The following is an 8,308-nucleotide window of genomic DNA, read 5'->3' on the forward strand; positions in this document are numbered from 1 at the left end:
TGGGGGCAATATATCTTTAATTTTTTTGCTTTTGTTTTTTAGTATTACAGTATATTCTTATAAAAAGATACAGATAAAAAGGACACTACAGGATTTGTACATTTAATTCACTTATAGTCTTAAACTGACTAAGAAATGAGGATACGCCAAGGCATTACAGCAGCACACAACCTCCCACGTCAGTAAGCAGCACTATACTTTCCAGCTCGGCAGGCAGGGGCACCTCCAAAAATGATCTGGAAGTTTTAAACTGAGCAGGCTGGCAGAGGAGGAGAATGGCTGAATACAGTTTGGAAGGGAGAAGCATTGAGCGTGGCTCAGGTACCTGATGTCCTCCTACAATTCTAAAACAGCAAAGGTTTTGGAAGAGAGTATTTAGGGGCAAGTCTGAAGATGGGAAGCAGTGTAGAGGGGCTGGGTTGTCAGTAGCATATCATAGAGGCTTTTCTAGATCAGCTGAGTGAGAGCTCCAACTGTTGAACAGCTGAAAGGACCAAGCCCTTTGAAAGCTCTGTAGAACATCTTCTCAGCAGCTAAAGCTGTTTAAAAGGGGAGTTCTGATCCAGATGTTGCTTTAAATAATGTTGGTATTAAACACTGTACTGGATATACTGGATCTATTCCACATTAACACCAGTATCAGAAGACTGGTTTGGAATATCTGTTAAGCATCCAGACTCAAAATGAGGTGCCATAACAGCTTTCTAAGCTAATGACATCCTTCTCAGCATAATCTGGCCAGCTTTAGGAGAATCTAGTCATCCAAACTACTCAGAATAGTAAATAGCTTTACTACCTACACCTATATTTTCAGTTGGCCAAATTATATTACTCAAGATGGCCTTTTCCACCTTTAATAAAGAAAGTAAGAATGGCCAACAGCAGCTAAGTGTTTGAATGGCAGGCAATCGGAAATCTTCCTTGTTCAGTACAGAAGCCAAAGAGCTGTAGCTGAACATGTGTTATTGCTAGAGACTCCACAGAGAGAAAACCAAACAGCCAAAAAATATTGCTTACCCTGGGACTCTGAGGAAGTAGAGTGGAGAGGGAAATCAGAGAGAATCTTTTCTTCCTTGGCCTGTCACAGTTTGTCTCACCAACATGTAAACTCTGGTAAGGGTATGATCCATACTTGTACACCTATTTCAGCTTCTCTGGCACTACATGCAGAATTTGAGTTGGAGATTGAAATTTGAGTTAGCAAATGTGGAGCTTACCTCTTCTCAATATTCCCACCATGATTCATGACAAGAAAATGGTTGTTTTCAGAGAGTATTCTGAAATAACCTACTTTCATCAATTCACCACATGCTTTAAAAGACATGCTTTCCCAAGTCAATTATTATTAGGGCAGAGTTATTCCTATGAAAGCAAAAGTGAAGTTCTTCCTTGCCTCCCTTCCCACACCAAGGCTGCTCCTACACCACCCCACCCCCTGCTCAGCTTGCTGCAGAATGGCCATGCCGGCTGTCTAGCTGGTGTAATGCCCTGGCACGGTCTCAAGAGTCTTTGCTGTAATGCAGTGTATACATACAAACATAGCAAACTAAAATAAGGCAAAATAAATAGAGGTGTCAGATTTACAGGTTCCCCTTAGAGATTCCTAAAACCATTTAAGAAAAAACAAAAACATTTAACCCCCAAACAAAAAAGAAAAAAAAACAAACAACAAACACAAAACAACCAACCCAGAAACAAAACTGCATATATCATGTACATCATCAACTGTACAACTGATTTCCTTTCCCCTCAAGGAAACTCCTGACACAAGCTTCTCTGGTACAACCCAGCTCAGAGTGCGAGCTTTCCTAAAAAAGAGGGAAGATTCAGCCAATGGAGCTGACCATTACAGAAACACCTGCTCCACAGCCTTCCATCAGGGCCCCTCACAATGCCTTTCCCTTCCTCAAACACTGTGAACACATTACAGAAATGCTTCTGAAGGATGCCCAAGCTGTCTCTCTAGTGGAGAGTCTCTCATCCCTGAATATTAGTCCTACTTCTGCTCTTGTAGGGAACCAGTGCCCGGACCATAGCTGTGCTGCAAAGCATGGAAGGGCCTTGCTGCCCTGAAGTCACTTCGCTTCGTAGCATTTTCAGAGACTTACGGACAACTGAGAAGAGTGACAAAGAGCAAAGAGAGTGGGGTGTGTGGGGGGAAGTTCTGCAGTCTTTTCAGGGGTCATCCTAATGCAATCTGCTTAAGAACAATGCAAAGACACATAGGTAAGTGAAGAAGCATTAGATCTCTACAGACAAGGTTTGGAGAATTAGAAAGTACCTCCTCTTCTAGGTGTGAAGAACTTCATCATAAAGTTAGCAACAACTACATTTCTCTAGGAAAAATATAAAGTAGAACAAGCCCTCAACTATAACCTTTTTCCCATCTCCTCCTCTTTTACTTAAAATGCTGGTGCTTTTACTTAAAATGCTGGTACTGCAAGGACAGCAGCAGACCTTAGTTCTTCTCTGTCCCTCAGAATATGATAAAGAAGTTTTGCCTTAATGTTATGCCTCATGACTGCTTGCTATGCCCACCCAGGCTACAGAGGCACTAGAGGACAAGGATTAGATTTTCCCACCTTTCTTGGCACTCAGCAACTCAATCAAAACTGCACATGAGGAACAGAGCATAGCTGCACTCACAGCATGCCAGAGACTCCAAGCAGGGATGAACTTGGCTTTGCAAAAAATCTGAAGTCAGGTCCTAGAGCAGATCCAACTATTTCCTTATCTACTGTGGCCAGCCTCATCTTTTAGAGCAGACGTATTAATGGGAAATCACTGCTTGACTCAGTGAGTAACCAAGCTTTTCCACAATGCTTTTCATGAACATTCACCAAGCAGTGTACAGCCAGGGGAGACTGTTCAGCATGCTGAAAGAAACCTTCAGCCACCACCACTGATTCAAAACAAAAGTCTGGGGCCCTTGAGTGCTAAGAAAGTTGAGCTGCAATGAACCGGGGGCATGACTCTGGGCTTTCTTTCAGTTCCAGTAATGTATCTCACAGCTGATTTATTGGAGTTGCACAGTCTCTTATTACTTGTGTATATATTGAAGGGTGGCAAAGCTACAGCAGCTTTCTCTGACTGTCACTGTGACTGGAGCACTGCGTACCATCATATAACTTTTCATATCACAGCTGAACTGTGTACACAAATGGACAGGGAGATTATCACTCTCTCTGCTTTTGCTACATTTATGGCCTGGCCAAGTGACTTCAGTTTCAAAAAGTTTTTCAAAACCATGAACCTGGTTTGAAAAATACTGGGGTGGGGAATGCTGTATTTATATTCAAGGGTTTTGCCCTGAGGTGTTTCTTCTATAACAGAACTGCCTTGCTGACAGTCTGCCATACTGAACAAGTACCTGGAGAGCAAGCAAGCAGCCATAAGTTGGACAGAGCCAAGGGTCACACATTCTTGCACCAGAGCTGATCTTGGCACTGGCACTACACTTGAACATCTGAGTGAGTCCTAACACCAAGGAGAACAAAGAGGGGGGAAATCTACAATGTTCTAATCCCTGAAAATATCATCTTTGGAATTCAGGGATTATCCAAATCTAAATTCCACTGTATACCAATTTGGCACATATTACCACGTCTCATATGGCTTATGTGGCATAGATTATATGGCATGCTTCAAAACAAGACAAACAAAAAAAAGGGCTGAGATATGGCATGTCTACTTTGGGGAGCAGCAAGGAGCTTGTTAATATAAATTACAAGAGACATTTCTAAAAATCCATTTTGTAATTTAAAATAAAAATGCTTATAAAAGTGAGAGTTAAACTTTCAAAAACCTTTATGAAATACAGTCTTTCTTCTACAAGGTGCTTGTGTCTGCTGCAATGGATATTGCTGTTAATAGCTAATCCCAGAAGGGCGATGGGATAATAAGGGAGGAGAATGCACCCAGCTCTTGTAAGATACCAGCTCTTTACCATGAGTATTATACAGAGGCGCGGCAGTCTGGAATGTTGTAAATAGGGAAACTGTAGGGTGGGAGTCTCAAAATTCAGTAAACAATGAAACATTAGAGTTTAGCAATTCTAAATTTTTTGCTCCTTTCCATAGTTTACATAATTATTTTAGTGTTTGGAAAACCACCACTGTTGGTTTCTCCAATATTGGTAGTGTGTAATACTGATCAGGCAGCGTGTATGGCAGAAGTTCTATTCTGCAGACTCAGTGCTGAGCCTGAGGTTAAGTGACATTCATAGAAAAACAGAACCAAAATATTAAAGTGACTAATGGAGCTTTTTCCATTTCCCTGGGATTCCTTGACACTTTGTGCTGTTTACTGTTGATATATAGTTCGTAAATGTAGGCTTCTCTTCTCAAATGCTGTTCCCTTCTTGTCTAGGAGGAAGAATCCATCGCAATTTCTTTCTTTTCCTTTTTCCCTCTCCAGAGTTGATAATCAAAAGGGATGGCAAGATTGAAGAAGAAAAAAAAATGACAAAAAAAGGGTCATGGCAGCCCACAGAATTGAATCCCCTTCCAAGAACCATGAAGATAAATCAAATTTAGAATTCAAGCATCTTCTTGGGGTTCTCTGCTTTTTCACCGTGTGCTTTGTAGGTGCAGTGTAAATGCAAATTTCTTTTTTTCTTATGAATTAACCCGTTTCCACTTTACTTACACGACTTTGTGTCCTCCTGGAAAAAAATCTCCGTTTTCCTTATGGGACCTTCCATTGGTTCATGCTAAGTAATCTTTTCTAAATGAAAAAGGCTGTGGCCTGTACAGCTCTCCTTTGACATCACTGATATCTTACTGAACTATGTGATTACCCTAGATAGGATTGGGGTGCATGCAATAAATCATCCTGTTATGCAGAAAGTCCAGTCCATTCCCACAGCAGTTGCAGCCTGTACAAAGTGGAAAAGAAATCTTACTTCTTGCAGCTTGCAGTCCCATTTGCTTTTTGCCCACTTGTGACCTGTGAATGATACTCAGGAGCTTCCAATTTCCATTGGAAATCCTTCCATTTCAGGGCTGCAGTAAGGAATCTTGCAAAAATGGATAAGAAATGTTCAGCTGTTTCCTTCCCAGCAATTATAACAGGCTCCACAGTCATCCAGGTGAAATCCCAACCTGTTAGTGGCACAGTTTTCTAAACAAAAGCCACAACTTCTTTCCTAGAAGATAAATTTCAGAACTTTGAGGCTTAACCATCAATATATTCCAGAAAACTGTTTCTAGAAAAGCAGAATCCAAAAGACTTTGGCAAAGTATTTTACGTCAATCCTGATTTTCGAATTCCATTTTGTTCCTACTTCCTTCTGAGCATCACTTGCTTTGGACAGTATAGGCCATACAAAAGCACTATACAGAATATGAGATCAAAAGCATTTTTCGGATGCTGATCAATGGCTTATAAAATCCAATTCTGGGAGGGACCTTGTAACCTCAAGAACTACATCTTGACAAGACTCTGAAGGCCAGTATAGTTACTGAAGAAGCAACAGGTGTTTACCAAACTGTTCTGAAATTAGTCCTGCTTATTATCAGCAAGATGAAGATCATAGTTCATTTTCACTTTGGCACGCAGAAAATTATCCTTCTCCAGCTGCAAGGCTGTCTGCAAGGCCCAGTACTTTCTGTCATCATCATGAGGCCTTTCATGACACAATCAACTCCCAGAAGCAAATCTGTCAGGTCTGCATGGCCCAGTCACAGACCCTGCTGGCTCCACAGAGGCACTTTTATAATGGTTCAAATTAGGAGCGCAGAGGAGGGATGAGAGGAAAGCTGATCAATGGAAAGGTAATGTCTCTACCCACAGACCAAAGAAATCCTTTGGGGCAGCTGTCAGCCAAGTGCCATTGCACACATTCATCTTCTTGTTCTGCTCTTTTTCTTCACTTATTTTGGTTGATTATTTTTCTTTCTCTTGTAATTAATAATTTAGTTTTGTCACCACCCGCTCCCGGCTTGTCTCTAAGCCTTGGTTCCCCGAACGCTTGCGATTACGCTTGAGTTTGGATAAGTCCTTGTCAAAGACTTCTCCTGACCTCAAAGCTGACACCAGGTCATCAAACTCCCCAGTCTCTTCAGAGATGCTTCCTGCTTTCGCTTTCTTTTGACGCCTCTCTTTTTCCCTCTGCTCTTTCAGCTGTGGAGAAAGAGACAGATCTTTAGGATTCACTGACCAAGATGCCAGATCACTACAGACATTGTGTTATGGAGCATCTAAAATGTGTTAGTACTGTTTGGAAATAAAAGGATCAGGATCCTATCCATAAGGCCATCATGCGTTCCAAGGGCAACAGAGACCATACTGCACTTCCTTTCTCTTGCTCAGGTGAGCAGAGAGCACGAGAGGTGAGGAATGAGCAGCATCTTCTGCTTGCCTCACAAAGCATTACCACCCCAGGGCTGTGCTCACAGTATCTAACCTGCTGAGTTTAAAGTTAATCAGGATGTTTCTGCACAAACCAGTCACCACTAAAATCACAAACAGTTTTGCTTGTAGGGCATAGGTAGTTATATTCAAACAGGCAGAAAGGTCATGTTCCTTCAGAAGGAGAAAAATAAGAAGTGGAATTCATCAGATGGCCACAAGCTAAACATACTAGACAAGGAAAACAGTGTAGCATGTTGTGGACATGGGGAAAAGAAAGAATATTGCCTTGAGTCCAGAAAGAGAAAGTGATTATAAATAGAAACAGCAATGAAACAGGACTGCTGATTTTACCAGTTTACCAGGGAGCTCAATTATCCTCCACACTGCTCAGCTCCAAGATTAGTGGAAATACTAAGGCACAGCTATGGCTTCCAGGATGCAGGTGGCTCACCATGCACTAGTCCCATGTTGCAGGAGGATTCTTCTCATAAGCAAACAGCAACCTCTCAGTACATCAGGCCTACTAAAGCTTCTTAGAGCTTTAACAGTGGGCTTGTGCACTTTCTCTGCTGGCTGAGAGGAAACTTGAGCCTAAATCTTGACATTTTATCTCTGTGTCCAACAGTTCCAAGAAGTCTGCTGTCCTAGAGTTCTACCTCTTTCCTCTTCTGAAAGGAGTAAAAAGGTTCTTTTGTCAAAGCAAACTTCGCAAGTAGCAATTGCCTTCAGTTAGGAGCCAGGCAATAGCCAAGGTTAAAGTGTTGGCAGGGTGGAAGGACAAGGAAAAGCTGGGCTGTTCTCACCTTCAGAAAAGCCTGAGATCAGAAGGGAATGTTGGTTCACATGAACCCCTGGGGTTATACACGTTGGTCTCCAAGAGCAAAATCAGCAATGCAGAAAAGCTCACTTGCCTCATCAAGGTCTAATGCAGCCCTGTAATCAAGGCATTAAGGCTGCCAGCGCAGACTACAACAGGGCATTTACTGTGTCACCATACACTATCAGGGAACAAGAACACAGCAGATGATGATACAGTCTGAGTGGAAGCTGCCCAGCTGGCAAGACCTGACTCCAAGAACTTTTGCACAGAGCAAGCAGTCTGAAAGCAGGGCAGACTAGCTCCATGAAGGGACAGCACCATCTTGCAAAGTACCTTGACAGAAAAAATAGGACTAGATTTGGGTATTTGAACTCAAAAGAAGAGAGATTTAGAAGCCAAACTGCAAATATTCTTTTTTGACAGCCCTTGAAAGCTGACAGGATACAGTCAGCAGAAAAAATGCCATCGTTTGTGAAGAGAAAGATGACAAAGAGGTGTCAAAGGAAAGGACATAAAACAGTGACAGGACATCAGCACATTAACTGCCTCTGTCAACATCTCTCTTGAGAAATGAACAGATGATGAAGTAAAATGCCTTCTTTTGCCCAAGTTCTCACCATGGCTTCCATGCGTGCCCTGCGCTCCTCTTCTTCCTTTTTCTTCCTCATATTCTCCAGATCTTGCTTTGCCTCTGCAAATGACTGTAAGAAAGTGTCAAAGATGCCAAAAAATTCATCTGGCTGCATCTTGCCCTCATTCTCTCCAAAATGCTTCAGTGCCTTGGCATACTGTCAAAGGGGCAGAAAACACAAAAGCAACAATTAGGCAGGCAGTCCACTGAAGACAGTGAGGAAAGCTCATGCATAACTACACATGTAATTCAATACCCCCCGAGTGTTCACGTGCAGAGAAGAAACTGCCTCCCCATGCAGTAACCGAAGTGCCTCTGTTAGGGCAGGTGCCTGTGTCCCGTAGAATCTGCTCTATTGGTTATTCTTTGGGCAATACAGGATAATGGCACTATCTATCCACTCACATTAGAAAAAAGTATTCAATGCCTGAGGCTGATGGAGCTATTTCAGAGAGCGACCATCTGGCTACATCTCAGCTGCAGCTGTGGGTCAGCAGGGGCAT

General features: G+C 42.3%; 1 long non-coding RNA gene across 1 annotated transcript; it reads right to left on the reverse strand.

The window, feature by feature from the left end:
* Positions 1–7,985, reverse strand: LOC104909653. Its single transcript, XR_002111934.2, has 2 exons — positions 7,792–7,985; positions 1–6,123 (listed from the first exon to the last, which is right to left on the reverse strand). It is a non-coding gene; the product is annotated as an uncharacterized LOC104909653 (long non-coding RNA).
* Positions 7,986–8,308: the final 323 nt, after the last annotated feature.

Source organism: Meleagris gallopavo, chromosome 2 (genome assembly GCF_000146605.3).
Source record: "Meleagris gallopavo isolate NT-WF06-2002-E0010 breed Aviagen turkey brand Nicholas breeding stock chromosome 2, Turkey_5.1, whole genome shotgun sequence".
Taxonomy (NCBI): Eukaryota; Metazoa; Chordata; class Aves; order Galliformes; family Phasianidae; genus Meleagris; species Meleagris gallopavo.